General features: G+C 36.8%; 1 protein-coding gene across 2 annotated transcripts in view; it reads left to right on the top strand.

Moving 5' to 3' along the window:
- Positions 1 to 18,289, top strand: part of PRR16 (proline rich 16) — a 164,653-nt gene that overhangs the window by 78,615 nt on the left and 67,749 nt on the right. The gene's annotated exons all lie outside the window — the stretch shown is intronic.

The raw sequence follows: 18,289 nt of genomic DNA, 5'->3' as shown, positions 1-18,289 counted from the left end.
GGTGGGGTTTTTTTTTGGTAATGAAGATGATTCCAGCAATTTTTTAAAAATAAAAAGGAAGCAAATTAAGGACCAATAAGTTTAGGTCCAATAAGTGTATAGTCCAGTATCAAAAAGTTTCTAGGCAATGTAAGCCTGGGGGGGGAAAAAAAAAAAAAGTCCATCAGAATTAGTTTTGTCAGTTTTGGTTGGTTAAAGAATGGTTAGATTTAAAATTAACTTTAGATGCTGCATATTTCAGCACTCTAAAGGTGCCTTTCAGATTAACTTCAAACACCTTTTGAATCAGAGGGTGTGATATGTAGTGGAAGGAGGTAGGTTCTTGTTACAGTGATCTGGCAATGAGTGCATTTTTATCCAAAATTGTAATCCAATTTTAATCCAAATTTGATGTATTCTAAATTTATATAAAACAGTTGTGCTGGGTAAGGCTACATCAAGCTCAGGTACCTGCCTCCAATGGGAACCAACAATAAATGTCTGGAAAAATGACATATGCATAAAATTAGGTGAGATTCACCCACCTTTGTTATGAAATTAAATATCTTTCAGATATTGTCTATTTGTACAAAATGCTCTCAGTGTTCGGAGAGGAAGCCACTACTGTAATGTCATATTAGGCTGATTTGTTTCTGTAGCGAGATTCAGCCAGCCATGCCTTAAGCTTGCCAGCCTTTCTGCTGGTAAATCCCTCTCTTTTCACTATTGTGTAAGTGAAACCTAGGCTTATCCCCTGCTATCTTTACTGAGCTCTCGTCTTGTGAGTATTAGAGCCGGTTAGGATCATGTGTGAAATGGCACACTGGATCTAGGTCACTTCCACTCTGCTGCAGTGTATATAAAGGAAGGGTGTACACACAATGCCATGGGACAAGTTACTCCTAGCAGCATTGCCGCGCAGTACCTTCAATCGAAACTTACATGGGAAGCATTGTGTTTACCAGCATTGCTTCTCAAACATTTACAGTTGATAATAATATTAAAACTTGATTTAGAAGAATAAAGCATTTACCAGAAATGTTTTTAGTAGTCTTCTGTTCTTGCAGCTGAAACATATTATAATTTGCCAAGTTACTGTTCAACCACGTAGCATCTTCTGCCATGTTGATGTGAACCCTTTGCAGTAACAGTTAAGCAAAACAAAATGAAAACCCACAAGAAGACCCACTGTCTTTTACTGGGAGCCCCGCCCTGTGCTGTAAGCTCCAGATATATCTCACCAGTGTTGAGCAGAGGGGAAGGATCACCTCCCGGGGGATGCTGAATTTCTTTGCTCTAAGTTCACACTACTTGCTCATGGGCATGGTCAGCTTGGTGTCCACCAAGACCCCCAAGTCCTTCTCTGCAAAGCTGCTTTCCAGCTGCATAGCTGGAAGCATGAGCTTCCAGCCTGCTTCCTCATTGCACTCGTGCCTGCATAGTCTTGGACTTTGCCTGCTTCTCCTTTGGTACCTCCAGTGGTTCAGGCCTGCAAAGCCACAGGGGCTTGGAGGAGATACAGCTCATCTCCTCTCACCTCAGATGCTTTCCAGGCTGCTGAATTCCTCTGTGGCACAGATGGCCCACCAGCACACATCTCCTGCAGGCACTCTGAAGATAAAACTACCCTCTTGTGTTCACTTCCTAGGAGGCTGGGACTAATACTGGTATTTCATACTAGTTTGAAGAAAGGTAAAGGGTATGTTTAAAATCCTGTGCCTGAAATTTCAAGTGTTCTCCCAACCTCTTACACTTGCTTTTTGACAGCACGTTCAACCTTGTGTTTTGCCATAAGCAGTAGTTAATGCATCTTCACAAAAATTTATTTCTTTGTGATTTTGGGACTTCTTCATTTGTCAGTTGATGAACTTGGTTAGATGCATTGGTTCTTAATTTTCTGTCTTTGACTGAAATGTCACAGATTTCAAAAAAAGCTGCTAAATTTTACTAATTTTCTGTGCAAGTAGAAGCACTGTTAGTCACGATGTTGGCGACTACGCAGGCCAAGAAGGTTTTCTTATTTAAAGGCTCCCTTTTCAGAAGGGTAACTAAGTTACAGGTTGCTGGGTGAGAGGAAATGTCAGTTATGCCACTGCAGTACAGAAGCCCAGTAGCTATGAGCAGAGAGGAGATCTACTATGGCTTGAAAATAAGCTTCCCCGTTCATGTAAAATTAAACATCAGCAAATAGTAAATAACCTGAATTTATATTACAGCCTGTTTTCTTGTGGTGTCTGGCTGAAATTAAGTTCTGCTCTTCTAAATCCGTTTGTTAGGGTAGCCTGCAGCTATGAGGAGAAATTAAAGTTTTTAAATGTTATTTGATGAGAAGTTCATGCTTTAATTCCAGAAACTGGAATAGCTGACCTCTCTGTAGAGGTCATATAATACATAATGCCAAATAATAAATCATATCAAGGATGATAATTGCTATCAGCTCCCATTTATAAATATATGTGCTCACTAACATCACTAGAAATTTTTAAACTAGAAGTGCCTTTTCAGTAAAGAGATTCATGGGGCATTTTATTTCCATGCATGAGAAATTAATTGGGTAATTTTACAATGGCATATAAAGATTGCTGATTCTAATGTAAGCTAAGAATTCTTGGCTTTTTTAGTTCAAAAGTTTTGGTGTTTAATATGCACAAAATTCCAACTTCAAAATACCTGTTTTTGCACTCATGTTTAGTCTGATAGTCCTTTATGTGGATATCCACGTCTCTCAATGCACAGGCAGCTTCTTCGAAGAGGCTGCCACCCCTGAGAGGCTGTTTAGCCTACTTTCCAATCAGTATTATTTTGGAAACCTGAGTTCAAGTACATTATTTTCAAAAGATTAAAAATATATATATATCTAGCCTTCTTATGCAACATAAGAAAAACAATGCTTCAGGCAAACTAAGACAACGGGGAAGAATCAGCTCTTTCTTGAGAGGTTTCAGCCAGGCGGATATCGCATTATTATCTTACAATCAACATCATGTAAATAAGGAGTAAGAAGATGCTCATAAATTCAGTCAGTCCACCTAAGCAAAGGTTGTACTGTTTGAAGTTACCTGTTCTATTTGTACTTCTGTGCACTTCATATGATTGAACATGTCACGTTTTTCCTACTATAGACCACGATGGTCAAAATGCCAGTCTCCAAGTGTATTAAATGTTGTGTTTCTTGTCATCAAGCTATTGCAGTATTTGCTTTAAGGCATAGTTTGGTTATCAGTGTTACTCATTGTATGTTTCTCAAACGTGAAGGAAAGTAAATGTTAAAAAACCATCAGAATGCAGGTTTTCTGCATAACATATGAAACATGAAAGTTTCTCCCTCCATTTGAGAGGCAGAGAGACTTCATAGTTAAAATCTGAATGTTTTGTATTTGATTGCCTTGCAATCTGAATCTTCTTTAGGGATAATTCCTGTACATTAGGGCCAAGGCACCCTGTTCTTCCTTTCATGGAAAAGTTTCCCAGAAGATAGTATTACTCAATTTAAAATGAAGACGAATAATTTTTTCCTTAAAATCTAGTTTGTGAAGTGTTCACTAATTCAGAACAAGTTAGGGTAGTAAAGGCATAAGACACAATTGTAAAAAGAATCTTTGGGCTTAGCAGATGTGAACTTAGGGTAGTAGGAAATGGCAGTCAAGAGCACAATTTTATTTTTTTTTTCTCTTGCCAAAGGTGCATAGATAAAGTTTCAAGAGGACTACTTTTCTTCCGCTCTGCTGCATAAAGGTGAAGTAGAGGTAGTACAGAAATTGTGTTTATAGAACTGCAGTTCTGTGGAAAAGGTAGCTTGAAACTCACCAGCTGTAAGGTGAAGTCTAGGAAATTATTACCCTTTCAGCAAAAGTGTAGAAGACACCTTGGAGAGAAATTAAAAGTACTTGATGCTAACAGTGTCTTTATCTCTTCATGTCACCAACTTGTGTTTCATCAAGTTTTATAAAATAGCAGTTTTCCAGCAGTGTTTCAAAAGTCTTACCACATCTTCCCAGGCCACATTATGATCTCTGTCAATTGTTTCTTAGTCCTTGTACCCTCAACTTGTAGACCCCCAGCATTTAAAAATGTCCACAATGAAAAATATAGAGGAGTAAACTGGGGTGGATACTCCCTTGATCTTCCCTAGGCACCTCATCCTTACTATTCAGCTTTGCTATTTTTACTTTTTCATTTAGATGTGTTAGGAAATAGGCAATTAGTGCATTGACATCCTTTCTGTCACAAAATCTAACAAGGAAAGAGTTATGATAAAAGGTTACTCTTCTCTAAAGCTGTTCTGTAAGTTCCAGTGTGGCAGGTGCAGTGTTAAATCCTGTGAATCCAGTGTAGTTCTAAAGTTTGAGGTGGTAGAAGACGCTGTTGACTTGTCAGCCTTCTCTTACACATATCAAACTGGCTCTGATTTGTAGTTACTATTGGTTAAATGGGAAACCACATGGATTTCCCCAAATATCTTACGCAATATATATGCAAGAATGTCTTTTCAGTAACACTTCTGGAGCTTGATATGTGTGGTTTTTGCATGTGAATTAAAATCCCAAGATATTTACTTGGGGTTATACATACTGTATTTCAGCGTCTATTTTTAGGTATATGAAATGCATAATGAGAAAGGGTGAACATTCAAAAGTGATTTTATATGATGCCTTCCTGTGTTTTCTTTTTAAAATCATCCCTAGTATAATATGGCCTGTCAGTCTTTCTAAGTATTTTTTTTTTTTCTCATTTCAACTCTTACTGTCCTGACATTTATTTCAAGGAAAGCTAAAATTTTCAGGCCTCTTCCTTATTGCTTTATGTGATGAACTCCATCCAAAATGCTGTTATTAAAGGAATAGTGCCAGTTGATCATTTCCTTGGATTGAACTTGCAAGGGAACTGGCACACTGCTTGTGCCCACACTTCTAAACACAATTGTTGTTAATGCACTTGCAAGTATTGGTTTAGGTTCTTTATTGAAGAAGAAAAAATAATTTTGTATTGCTTTGAAAGGAACAGGTAAATAGCTGATCCCTTAAGGTTAGTATGATGGGGTGGGTTTGCCTAGTGATGAAGTATCTGCAGAGATGAGAATTTTCAGTGGTAAAGGGTTCCGTGTTTCCATCGCCTAGGACTAGAGGACATCATTACATGAGGTAACATCTGGATTGTTGTTATCTAAAGTCTGTTTGAATTTCAGGCAAGGTGCGTACTATGCAGAAATAAAGGGTCTCAAATTGACTGATTTGCCTTCACTCAACCAAAACATTTTCTTTTTAGATATTTCCCTTACTTAAGTAAGAGCTGAGTGCAATGAGCGAAGTGCCTTGGATTTGGATTTCCAGTGTTCAGTTGTTCTGAGGCCTGGTTTTGTCTTTGAAGTCTTCCTTGAGAGACATGAAAAATTAGAAGCTTGAAAGGAAAGTGCTTAGGGATTTAAGTAAATTAGTAAATACCTTCTGAAAGCAGCATGTACAGAAGTATGTATATCTTTAGTTTCTGCATTCAGTATTTAACAACTCGCTTGATATTTAAGTAAAACACTTTCATGTTTTTATTATTTCCATTTCCTCCTTTCTGTCAAACAAAAAACCCCAAACAAACAAGAAAACTAGTATGTTCTTTGCTAGGAAGTCACCTCTTTTGAGGGCAGGCAATCAAGTGTATGAAAAATAAAAGCATATGTTCATCTCTCTGTGTTAACCCAGAATAATTGTATTCCCTTAAGATGTGACTTAATTTACATGAGTGAGCGTTACAATAAATAAAGTTTATGTAGTATAGGTACTGTTCTTGCATCTGAATGGTGGGGGTTTTTTGGTATTTATATAATAAGATGTTTTTCTGAATGTGCTGGTATTTCAGATACAATGGCACATAACTTCGTCACGATGAGCTACTTGTATCTCACATCTGAACAGCAGCAGAGTATCAGTTGGTAGTTTTTAATTTCACATAAATGTATTTGTTTCTTCAATTTAAAATCTAAAAGTATAGCCAAACATGTTCCCTTTATCCTGATGGACATCTGTGTCTAAGCTGTATATGCTCAAGGACAGTTGCTGATAGGGGCTGCTGGACACATCAGTTAGATCAGTTTACTTTTGATGCGGTTTACTTTTTCTTTCTGTGGAAAATGCCAAAAGGATTAATCGGGTAAAGATACTTTTCTGCAATTCATCCTACTTATCTGCAGCTATGTTCCCTCTCATGTTTCATTATCCCCCTTATTTTGTTACACTTTTAAAATATTTATTTTTATATATTTTTAATATATTATTTTTATATTTATTCACATCCGAGTGACTCTCCCACTCTTAGATCAAGCTTTGGCTTACATGTCCTTCATTTTATGTCCTTAATTACTGGAAATAACCAGCTTTATTCAGTAACTCATCATTCTTTTTTAGGGGAAGAGGGCACGGGATGCTGCATGGTTGGAAGCAAACAGGGAAACCTAAGTTTCCTTAAATCATAATACTGTATGTGTCTTTTCTTTTTTTTTTTTTTTTTTTTCTTTTCCCTAAAAACCATTTACTGTAGGAGAACATGTAGTCTGTTGAAAACATTCAAGTTCTAGTTCAACTTTCTTCATGGACTTTCTGAACTGAAGGAAGAGTGTAGGAAATAGAAAGGGATGACTGATTTTAGCTAAGACAAGAATTCCCGGTATACTGTGTCTTGAAAGTGCATCTTGATGGTTTCATTTTATACTCCTTATGTTTGTTCTGCATTATTTCTGAATGGCTGAAAAGCCATTTCATTGCCTTTGTTGCACTTCTATCTACCTTTTCTAATTCCACTGTGTCATCTTTGGGGTGAAGAGCACATCGGTCCAAATACAGCACATTTGGGATTCGTTCACTGGCCTACTGCTGCCAGTAATCAAATACTTGTTGTGGCTAAACTTTACCTTGTTCGCTCACTTGGTTTGGGGATTTGCTTATCCCGTGCTGGGAGCCTCCCTGCTGGATTTCTAACATCTCCTTTTCAGTGATAGAGGAGGGAGAAGAAAGGAGAGGGGGAAAGGGGTAAAAGTGCGTTTCAGCTTCGTGCAGTCATGCTGAAGCATTCAGGGAGTTTAAAGTTTTCTGTTATGTACAGTTAGAGTTATTTGGAAAATAGCCACTGGGACAGTGAGGTTATTAATCTCAAACAAAAAATGGTGTGTGAGTGTGTATTCCTCAGATTCTGTTTTTTAAACATTGCTGGGGAAAAAAAATAGAAGCAGCGTGATGCCTTTTATCACATAACAACTGTTGAAGTTTTAGTGATCTTTCTCTTTACCTGTTCTGGGAAGATTCCAGGCATTGTTAGATGTTCCTAGGAATAATTAAATGAATAAACAAACAAAAAGTAAACACAAACCCCAAGAAAAAGGAGAAAAAAAAATAAGAGGAGTTATAAGGGAAGATTCCACTCACACCAAGTTTGTGCAAGGGAGACCTGCCACACCATGCTAAGCAGTTTTGTATGAATGTCTGTCTTGGTGTAAAACTTAGCCATTTTCTAACAAACTGGTCTTGCAGCCTGTCGTACTAGCTGGGAAGTTGTAATAAGGAACACCAAGAGTAAATAAGAGATCAGTCTGAGTTGTCTTTTTAATGGTGGGCAGTAATCTGTCATTGATTCTGAGCAACAAACAAATCTTACTCTGGGTTTTCAAAATGATTGTTTATAGGAAAATGTGTGTACTGATATTCTCAGTATTTCTAGAGATGAACTCATTGGATTTTCTTTTCATAAATTTTCATGAGTAAATAGGTCATTTATAGTCTCAAGTATTTATGAATGAATAGATGCCTGTTTGTGAATTCAGTGTGCTGATCTAAATATGGAATTGCAGTAATTTATGCTATTACCATAAAAATAGTCATGTAATAATCAAAACTGAACTCTGACCTCAGCCTATGGAGATCAGGCTTATTAAGTCATTTGTGATGTTCCTGCATAAAATTTTACTGCATAAGATCTTGGTAATGCTTTGTCAAGCTTATTTTTTAAATGCCCCAATCTGCTATGCTTTTTACAAGCATTCCCCTCAGCTGACCTTACTGCATACACTTTTAATGTTTTCTGTATGATGAGATGCAGATAGAGAAATGCAGAAAACTTTCTGATTTTATTAGTTCTTCTTCAGATCAGGGGACTTCCATTCCTGTTTTCCCGTTTCCTCAGCTGGGACTGTTCACGTTCCTCTGTTCTCTTCACAGTACCTGATTCCTCCCACCCCACTCTCTGTCTGTTAAGATTTGAAAGGAAAAATGGTTTTTTTTGTTTTCTGGTGATCATTTCTTTATGGTGGTGTCTGCCTTGGCATATGCTTGGGGAACCTGTGCAGGTGATACCGGTGGTGTGTGTGAACGCCTGGGTGTCCTCCCCGGAGCAGCTGCTGCTCCAGCCACTGCAGTATCCTCCTCACCACGTTGTTCTCTCCAAATCTGCTGATGCTGTCCTTGGGCTTGGTCCAGCTGCCAGAGTCCTTACAGATGAGATCTGGGAATCAGCCCTGGGGTGCCTTATAATAAGGGGATTCTTAGATCTGTTTGGTCCTTTAATAATTTAAACGGTTTTCGGAAGCTATTAATTTATAAAAATAATTTAGGCAATCTCAAATGATTTAATATATTGCCTCACTGAGCACATTATATGTGTACTGTACACTGAAAAGTGTGCATCTTCAAAAGAGGAATTTTTATTTTATTTTTCATTAATGAAGTGAAATAATTTCTGGGACATGATATGTTTCCCACCACTACCACCAACTAAATTTTTGTTTGTGTGTCATTCTTTGTTACAGTTATGTGTTTTTCTTCGGCATAGTTATATGCATTTTATACTTCCATGGATTATTGTTTTGGAAGTACTTGCATGAAATTTACTTGGTGTGTTTATGTATGTCTGTGTGAATGTTTGTAATAAAAGGTGTATAAAATATAAAAATATATAAATATATTATATATATAAATATATTATATATATAAATATATAAAACATAAACTGAAAAATAAGCCTGTTTTAAGACAAAGTGCATTTGTCAAGCACAAGAGAAATAGGGTACAGGTTAATGTTTTTGAGATGAGGCACTGCATTCAGTAAGGATGAAATGCTCTAAATGTCTTGTTCTCACTTAGGCTGAATTTGAAATCAGTTAAAATTAAGAAGTTTTGCCAAGAAATAACCCCAGTCATATTTTCCAATATAATACTAGGCCATAATTTCTAGAAGCACAATATTCTGTTGATGATTTTTCTTTGTTTCTCTAAGAAAAACACCTAGCCAAACACACTGACAAAAGGAATATTTTCTCTGGTGTATGAACTTGCATAATTCTGTGACTTCTTTATGGGCAGTTACTCACTCCTTGAAGGTGAATAAAAATGATCCAAGTGATGCGTTATATAAAACCTTTCAAATTGCCCAGCCAACTTTCTAGAGCCCTCTTTTCTACCTACAGAAAATATCCCTAAAATATATTTACTAGCTTGCTTTCTGTAACATAGTATCACTTCCAACACACCATGTTCTCATTAAACTTGGAATAAACTTTAAAAACAGTTATGCATCGGTGGGAAGAATTACAAGCAAGAAGAGGCATTCTGTGGGTTTTATTTTTTGTGAAGTTCATGTAGTCAGTCAAAAAATTAACATCTTATCAGAAATAGTATTTAGTGCAAATATATCAGATAAACAGAAATCAGAATCAGTATTGAATTTGAACCCAGTAAACCAAAATAATGGAAATACATCTACTCTTCAGGAAAGTAAAAAAAAAAATATTTTCTACTTTAAACACAATAAATTGTAATTCTTAAGAGTCTTTGATGGCTATTCATTAAACCTATATACCTGTATTTTGATGCAATGTTAATTTTTAGGGCATTCAGAAAATGAGAAAGACAAATTAGAAGACATTATTTTTCAACACTGACTGTATTTTTAGAGTTTTTCTTACCCTTAAAAGTTCTGTCATTCAAGGCAAATTCTTTTGTACAGGTTAACATTCAGTAGTTAGCAAACATTCAGTAGTAACTGAAAACCATGTTCACAGAATCCTCTCTCAGAACAAATCTTGGGGTCAAGCTGTGGGCTTGTAAGGGACAAAGTAACTTCTTATTTACTGTTCTGTCCCCAAAACTCATAGACCACTGATGTAAGAGAACCTGCAGTGCTGTTCCCCAGTAAGGTACCAGTTGGTAAGGGGTATCAGTTCCACCTCCTGGGTATCTCAGGAGAACTGATGGAAAATGCGGGAAGGTGGCTAGAGCTGGGGCTTCCAGGGTCAGAGGCAAAAGTCTGCAAGCATTAAACTACTCTTGGTGATCCATCATGAACCCTGGAGACAGGAAGTTTTGCCTACTTACATTTCAGTCCATGTGAATGTTTTTTGTTATCTGAAGTGGCTCCAAAGCTGTGGTAACATTTTCGGCCTTTTTATGCCCGGTATCTTGATGGCAGCAGAGACTTTTCTAATAACAGCGCAGGCCAACAGCGGGAGGCTCTTCTGCAGGCACGGCTGCGCATCCTGTGCGTCAGAGACCGGAATGCAGCAAGAGCTCTGTTTCACTGGCACAGTGCTGCTTGATCCATGGCTTTGCTGGCAGAAGAGGTCAGGGAGGGGGAGGCTTGTTCTTGACCTCTAGCTAATGTGGTTAGGCCAGCAAAACTTTATATCATGCAGGTGGTCCGAAACGTGATGCGTAGCTTTCCACGGCTGGCTGCAGAGTGGGCAGCACAGGGAGGGTGCTCAGGCACCGCTGTTGCACAGGTTGTGGTGCCACCGGACAGATGTAAGTAGCCCTGCTACAGGAGCAGTAAATAAGGTAAAGGTGGAGGTTTTGGTCTGTGAGGGCTGCACAGTATGTTTCACAGCCGCTTTACATTCAGGTGGTGAACAGTTTTTTGCATTTCTAATGGTAATGGATTCCTGAAATCCTCAGGAGAGTTTTTGTTAAGGTATGTTTAAAGATTAACGTGTCTTGTAGAAGTTTTGCTCTTCAAAGTCTTCCTTCTACCATCTTGTTGGTAATGTAGTGGAAAAAGTGAGAAAGAGATTATATGGATTTATTGTTAACTGGCTGATTTTTATAGTATCATGATTTTCATATGGCTGTAATCACTGTATACAGGTTTTCTGCCTTCTACGTTCTGCGTATTTCAGTGTACTCTAGGTATCAGACATCCAGGAGACACCGGTATGTTACACTCTTTCATGCAAAGATGCATTCTTGCATATTCTTCTTACTATCTATTAGAAAGCAAGAATATTATCTCTCATTTAGTGATACACTCACTACTTTGAAGGTCATCACTTGTGAAGCTTTGAAGCATGGAGCAATATTAGGACAGTCAGCATATTTCTTCTTAGAGCTGGTTATATTGCACATGCATGGTACTATTGAATATGAAAATTTTGTTGGCTAGTTCAGGATTATCAGTGAGGTTGCTGTGGTACCTCACAGTGTTGCAATCTGGAATACTGATGTCTTGGCAAATGTAGTAATTAGCAAATCTCTGTGTTCAGATTTTAGGAACATGAGCAGAGTAGCTTGTGCCGTTGACTGGAACAGGAGTTTAATAGAAAAAGAATTACTTTTGTTTTATTACTGCATATTAATGAAGTGAATATTATTCAGTTTAGCTATAGCTGCATTAAAAGTTGACCACTGTAAATGTCAGTTATGCTTTGAACTAACATGGCTTTACTTCTGCCTTGGCTCAAATGTTAAATATTTTGTACTGGACCCATGACTGCAGGCAAGTTGTTTGGGAAAAGATAATAGTGAAAGATCTGAAGTGCAAATAAGTGTCTGAAATGTCAGATACTGAGATTGTGAAAACTATGTTTAATTCTGTTTACATGTTTAAACAAAACAAGGTGGAGGATTAAAAATAGCATGATAGAAGTGGACAGTGTAATGGACAGTTGCAATATCTGAAAATAATAGATTTCCAAAGATTTGACAAGGCAATGGAGTCAACAGAAAACAGAATTTAATTTGATTTTCATTGGATGTTGCTTCTTTGATCAAAAAAAAATCATAGCTCATGGATTGAAGACAGCTATGTCTTCCCCTTTCTTAATGAAAAGAAATTTCTCCCGACTTGTGAGATCACAAGAATTAATTTTCACCTCCTTTTCTGGTAGAGTGAACAAAATGAAAAGTTGAAGCACAGTCTGGTTTTAGCAAAGAATTTGGATGAGCCAGTCTTGCTTTTTTTTCCTTTCTTTTTCAAAATTTTTATTCTATTGAGAGAAGGAAGTAGATGTATAAAGGAGTCGATCTGGGCAGAAGGTTGGAAAGAAGTGAAATCTAAAATCCTTTTTCTTTTCTTTTCTTTTCTTTTTTCTTTTTTTTTCCCTTACTTAGTAAAGATCTTTTGTGTTTGAAAGCTGGAGCACTTTGTTCCAGCCATCAGATGGTCTTATAAAGATATTACTGCTTGCTTCTTTTTGCCAGTAAACACATTAATCTGAGAGTGAGATGCACCTGGATGTCTAAGCTGAGGTTTTTTTTTAAATTAAACTCTAATGTCAACCTTTCAGTAAACTCTCCTGGTTTATTAGGAATAATTGCAGCCTGACTTAAATATGTATTCTTCAGAATATTAATTTTCCCACCCTGGATTTATTTATTTATATGTTCATGAATTCTCTTACCTAAACTCTGCCCTTAGAGAGAAAGAATAAAAGTAACCCTACTGGTGTTAGTAGCAATGGAAAGAACTGTATCTTTTTTTTTTTTTTTTTTTACAATTATGATTCACCCTTTACTACTGCCCAGTGAGAAAAAATACATATTTTTACGCTCTGCATTTTGCTTTTCCACTCCATGAGTAAAAACTGTCAGCATGAATGAACATGTTGTATATCTTCACGATATCTTGGCTCAGGGATTCCCCTTGTTATTGCCTTCTTTCTGTCATCATGATGTTTTCTTTATTTTCTTTCTCCTTTTAGAGAACAACGCCACCATTTTAGATCATACTTACCAGTTGGGAGGAACCTGTTTTTATCTATGGAATCAGAATCAGTCAGTGAATAGAAACACATTAATTAAAAAGGGAACAAAGTCCTTATTTCATTATCTGTAATGTGGGTGTTCTTTTTTACAGAAATCATACTACAGCTGCAGTGCTTAAAAGATTCAATCTCTTAGCTGTCAGAACTCTGTTTTGCCTATTACCTCCATTTATCCAAAATAATTCTAGAAAGCCTGTATACTGCAACTAGATAGTCTGAACATCCCTAACAACTCTGTCTTATGCTCACTGCCTATTTGATGCTACTGTGCCTACCTAGATCTGCAGGCTGTCCTTTTTCAGTTGTGCATACATTAGTGTCATGTTATTAGATGTCCCTGAAGCAAAGCAGTGAGCCTATCAGTAGGACACTCTCCCATCTTTCCCCCCGCGCCCCTCCCCCCCCCCGCCCCCCCCAATCCCTTCCATCTCAAAGATACAGGGTTTTTTTTTCCTCTTTTCATAGTGAAGCTGGTTTACTTGAAAGTCTAAGTGAAAAATCTGACAGCTAATGCTGCTTGGTGCCCAGATTTCAGTTGCTTTTTTATATTCAGTTTTAATACAAACAGAAATTGTTTTTCTCATTTTGGGCATAGGACTCCAGCATTTTTCTTTTATGGTGCATTAAACTATCGTGATTCTGGGACATATATTTTTATATGTCAGAGATGATAGAAATTTTGAATTCTTTAAATACCTGTCCATAAGGCTGTACATACAATGCAAGCTTATGAATAACCTGTGAAATTTTTGTGCTTCATTTGCTTTATTACCTTTTGGCTGTGACTGTATATATGGATGAAACATACATGTGCTTTGTTATAATAATAGACGTAATATCCATTTTTAAATGAGTGCATGTCAGTGCAGCATATAATTGTTTTTGCTAGTCACTGAGACATCATACTGGTGTTTATTTTTATTTTTATTTTGAAAAAAATGCTCACTACAAAGTCTGGTAGTCATTTGTATGAAAAAGTAGTATTTTCTATAGCAACTTAAAAACAGTTAAGTTAGAACTGCATCATGTGTGTGTAACCAATGCTGTGTAACCAATGAGTACATTGGTCTTAGTGCATCTTGGAACTTCATGTGAGAAGTTGAATGATGTCTGAGGAGAGCTGTGCGTACTCAGATGGGTGAGGTTGCCTTGGTTAAAACGCAAGTAAAAGCTTACTTGATGGAGAATTTGTGAACAGTCTTTTGTCAAGAGATATTTATGGTTTTATTACTCCTAGTTAATTAACAGTTATGGATCCCAGAGAGCATTCATTGTTTTCTGAGACCTAGAAACAAGCAGGGCCAGAGAATTAGAGTGTATAGTTTAGGTAACCTTGGAAATGGACAATGAAGTGGGTGTAGAGACATGATAGCTTCATCAGGTCTGAGTGATTTTGACACAGTGTATATCCATTTATTAACTTGCGGTATAACTTGATTGTACTGCATGGAAACTTGGAGGACCAAGCCAGCTGGTATTGAAGCAGAAGTAGCCTGGGAGTTCAACAGAAAATATATAAAGAGTGTGGTGGTGGGGACTCCTGCAGTCTGATACTTTGGTGTCCTTTTTCCTCAAAGTGTCGTGATTTTCAAATGGGTAATCCTATGAAAGCTGAAACCTTAAAATTCCTCTGAAACTTGATCAGAAAGTTTTATCTTTGAATACCAAAGATAACATGGCTCAGCTGCTAAGACAGGTCACTGCTGCTTTGCAGTTACTTCATGTACTATATCCATCTTTGTAACAGGTTTTATAGGCTCTGTTCCTGTGTGAACTTCAACCCTTAACTCAGGGGTATTTAATCTTACGTTTAATGAGTATGTTTACTTTGGAATTCTTTTTTTTTTTTTTTCTTTTTTTTTTTTTTCCAAAAAAAGAGGTGATATTGCTTTCTCTTTGAAATGTAGGTTGTGGGACAAGTGTTGTAAGTCACTTCTTGAGGAATTAGGCAGATACGAGTAGTATTTGAATGGGAGAAAGATCTAAGACCCCAAGTAGTGCAATGAGTGTAATGAACAGTGTTTGTGAGAACATGGCTTAGTGGTCAGGGATGGTTTCATGCTTTCAGAATTGCCGTGGGGATGTTTAGTGTTATATAGCCTAATATGTCATATACTTAGACCTTGATCTTGAGAATATGTAATTTCTGCAACTGCTAGCAGTAGCTGATATGTAAAATATAATTTCCATAGTATATAGTTAGATGAAGTGAGTTTTGAGTTTGGTTCCCAGCCCAATAAATGGTCTAGTGCATACATTACAAGGAAATGCAAGGAAATTAAAGGCATATTTGAATTTTCAAACATCTACACCTGAAACTAAACTACAAGTATTTTTTTTATCCTGCTGGAGGGAGAATCTATTAGCTGACAAAATGAGCAGACAAGATTAGCCAACAAAGTTCTGCTTGGAAATAGTGTTGAAGAATGATAGTAACAAGTAGCGCATACTTGGCGGTGAGGGTGGTGCACAAGAGAAGTGTAACTCTTGTTCCAGTGTACAGTGTAAATGTATGAGAGATAGGAGTAAGGACAAAAATGGTAGAGCTAGAGCTTGAAGTTAGCAGAGTTAGAAATTAGAAACCACGGGGCACACATCTATTTCCTGTGATTTCTTTTAAAATAATCTGTAGATTATGTATTATTTGAATAGGTAACAAGTACATTCAGTGCTATTGTGATTTTATTTTTCTGTCACAAATAAAAAGAGATTAAATATATGTTATGAATTATTTCTTCTGCTGCGGTACCTGGGACTAGGTAGGAGCATGTTCAATGCCTTGAATGTGTTGGCTGTTTGCAATATCATTATGTTGTTTTTGCACTTCTTGTTTTGGAGGAGGGGGAAATTTTTGACCTTAAAAATACTTACGAAGGTAGAAACAAGAGCAAAACCAAAACTACCTGTTATAATCATGGGGAGAGGAATCATCAGCAGATACATTTTTTTTAATGGTTTTATCAATGCAAATAGGCCACTATCATAATGTTAGGCTGAAAGTGAAATTCAGCCCTTGTATATCACTAACATAGTAAACAGAACATACAAAATACAATGTTCACCAGGTTAACTAGAGATATTATAAACATTTGATAGCAGGTATAAAATATGCATATAATATTGCATATATACATTAGCAATAGTTATGTAAACATATAAAAGAAGAGAAAAGAGTTGGGGAAAACTTAAATCACTTAATGTTTGTGACATTCTGCAGAGCTGCTTTTGTCCTAACTGTTCTGATGTTAACAAAAAGTACAAATAACTGTGATCCTTTTTTTATGTTCAGATGGTGTTTTTTTCTCTCCTGACATTTTCTCTAGCACTTTCTGTCAAGAAGGTAGTTGGGGTGTGTCACAATCATGATGCACAGAAATAAACTATGAAATCAGATAGAGATATTAAATAATAAATATTTAGTACATAGTACTGATTCTATGCCAATAAAGTATTAACTAGTAGTAATTTAAATGTACAAAATTATAGCCTCTAAAAGATAAATTAAATTTAAACGTTACTTAATGTTAAGTTTTCCTTACCCCTGAATTATCATGGTTAATATATTGCATCTAGGCCACAAGAAGCATCTGAACTTTTACCAGGCTACCTAGCTATGGATAGGAAGTTCTCTCTTTTTGAGCTACCTAATACATCAGATCTTACACTTTTAGCTTAAATAAACGTAATTGTTTTGAGTAAACTAATAGGGTCTTTTATGTGTTTAAAAAAAAAATAAATGCAAGTTTGTAGGATTTTCAATAGTTTGAATTTAAAAATTTTGAATAATTGTCAGCACTTTTTTTTCCAGGCATTTCAGGAATGCTTTATTTTTCAAGTACAGATGATATTTTTCACAGAGTCTGCAGTACTTTATTGTAGTGGATGTATATACTCTTTACCTTTAGTACATAGGCCTGTTTCATGGGTCTGAACCACAAGTGTCTGCATTTGCAGCTTATATTTACTTTGCTGAAAGGGTAAATCTTGGCTTTAGGATTCTATGTCTCAGTATCAAAACATGTATTATAGCTATAAAGCTTACTTTTATAGTTTTCTTTTCACTAAGCCCTGAAAACAAAATGTTTATTTGTTGGATGCTGATTAAGTTGTGTACAGCAATAGCAGATGAGAGTTACGGTAAAATGTCAGTGCGTATTCCAAAGGTCGGTTGTACATTAGGTCTTTTCTTTTCACCAGCCATGTTCTATTATAATAGTAGACTGCATTTTTATTTGAAACAAAGCAAACCAAGATGACCTCCACAGCAGCAGAAACAGCACTTGATCTGTCTTGCTAGTGCTTTTTTGTACATCCTGCCAGCAGGACTGGAAATTTTTCACTCTTTACATCTAAAGACCACTTCAGCATAATAGGTACAAAACATTTCATTCCTGCTGCCACAAGTACTACAATTATCAGAAAGGGATTGGGAATTTGAAGGACTGGATGTGAGAACTCTTCAAAGTGGATTATTAATGTGGGTGGCAATCAAAGAAATTATTTAGTACTTGAAGATTGCATAATTAACCTGAGCAGAAGTTATGCCACTTACCCATCATATATTTAAGGGGGGGTGGGGGGGGGGGGGGGGGGGGCGGGGAGAAGCCGGGGGCAGAGGGGGGAGGGCACAGGGGAGTATTCATGTCTATAAATTCCAGAAGGCAATGTGGAATGAATGTCCAGCAGCATAGAAACCCACTTTTTTTCTCATCTGTCCATGAGATTTGGATCAGATTTTCCTCCTAATCTCATAGTCACTGTAGAAATAGTTATTAATATACATAATTTTAAAATAAATATTCCATAGCTTTTTTATCAGTGTGCTAACTCAACTGAAAATGCTTTGTAGGGAAGCCAAAAAACAGAACAAAGCTTCAAAGGCTAAGTATTAACAATTTGTTTCAAGGAGTGAATCATTTTTGCTTTATGTTTGGTTGGAAATTTGCAGTAGCTGTGCTGATTCTTGTCTACATTTCACTACCCTGCATGAGCGAGGCAGTGGTTTGCTCCCTCACCCCGCAAACCACTCTGTTTTTGCAAATGCATTTAGAAATGGTTTTCTTCTCTGCATCAAGGTAGTCGCTACTGCAGTTTCCTGCTGTAATTCAACTGTTCATTTACTGAGGGAAACAGGCCTCTTGAATGTCAACTTCAGCTTCTTCATTAATCCTTCTAATAAGTCATGCCTCTCTCTTGCATTACATATAGCAAAAGTAATGACACCCAAGGGAAACCTGTGCCACAGATGCAGAGGCATCTGAACTGAATACACAGGAGAGGACTGGACGACCGGCAGTAAAA

The sequence above is a fragment of the Falco punctatus genome, assembly GCF_963210335.1.
Source record: "Falco punctatus genome assembly, chromosome: Z".
In the NCBI taxonomy this organism is placed as follows: domain Eukaryota; kingdom Metazoa; phylum Chordata; class Aves; order Falconiformes; family Falconidae; genus Falco; species Falco punctatus.
The sequence above is the reverse complement of the archived record's forward strand: the minus strand, read 5'-3'. Positions and strand labels throughout refer to the sequence as shown.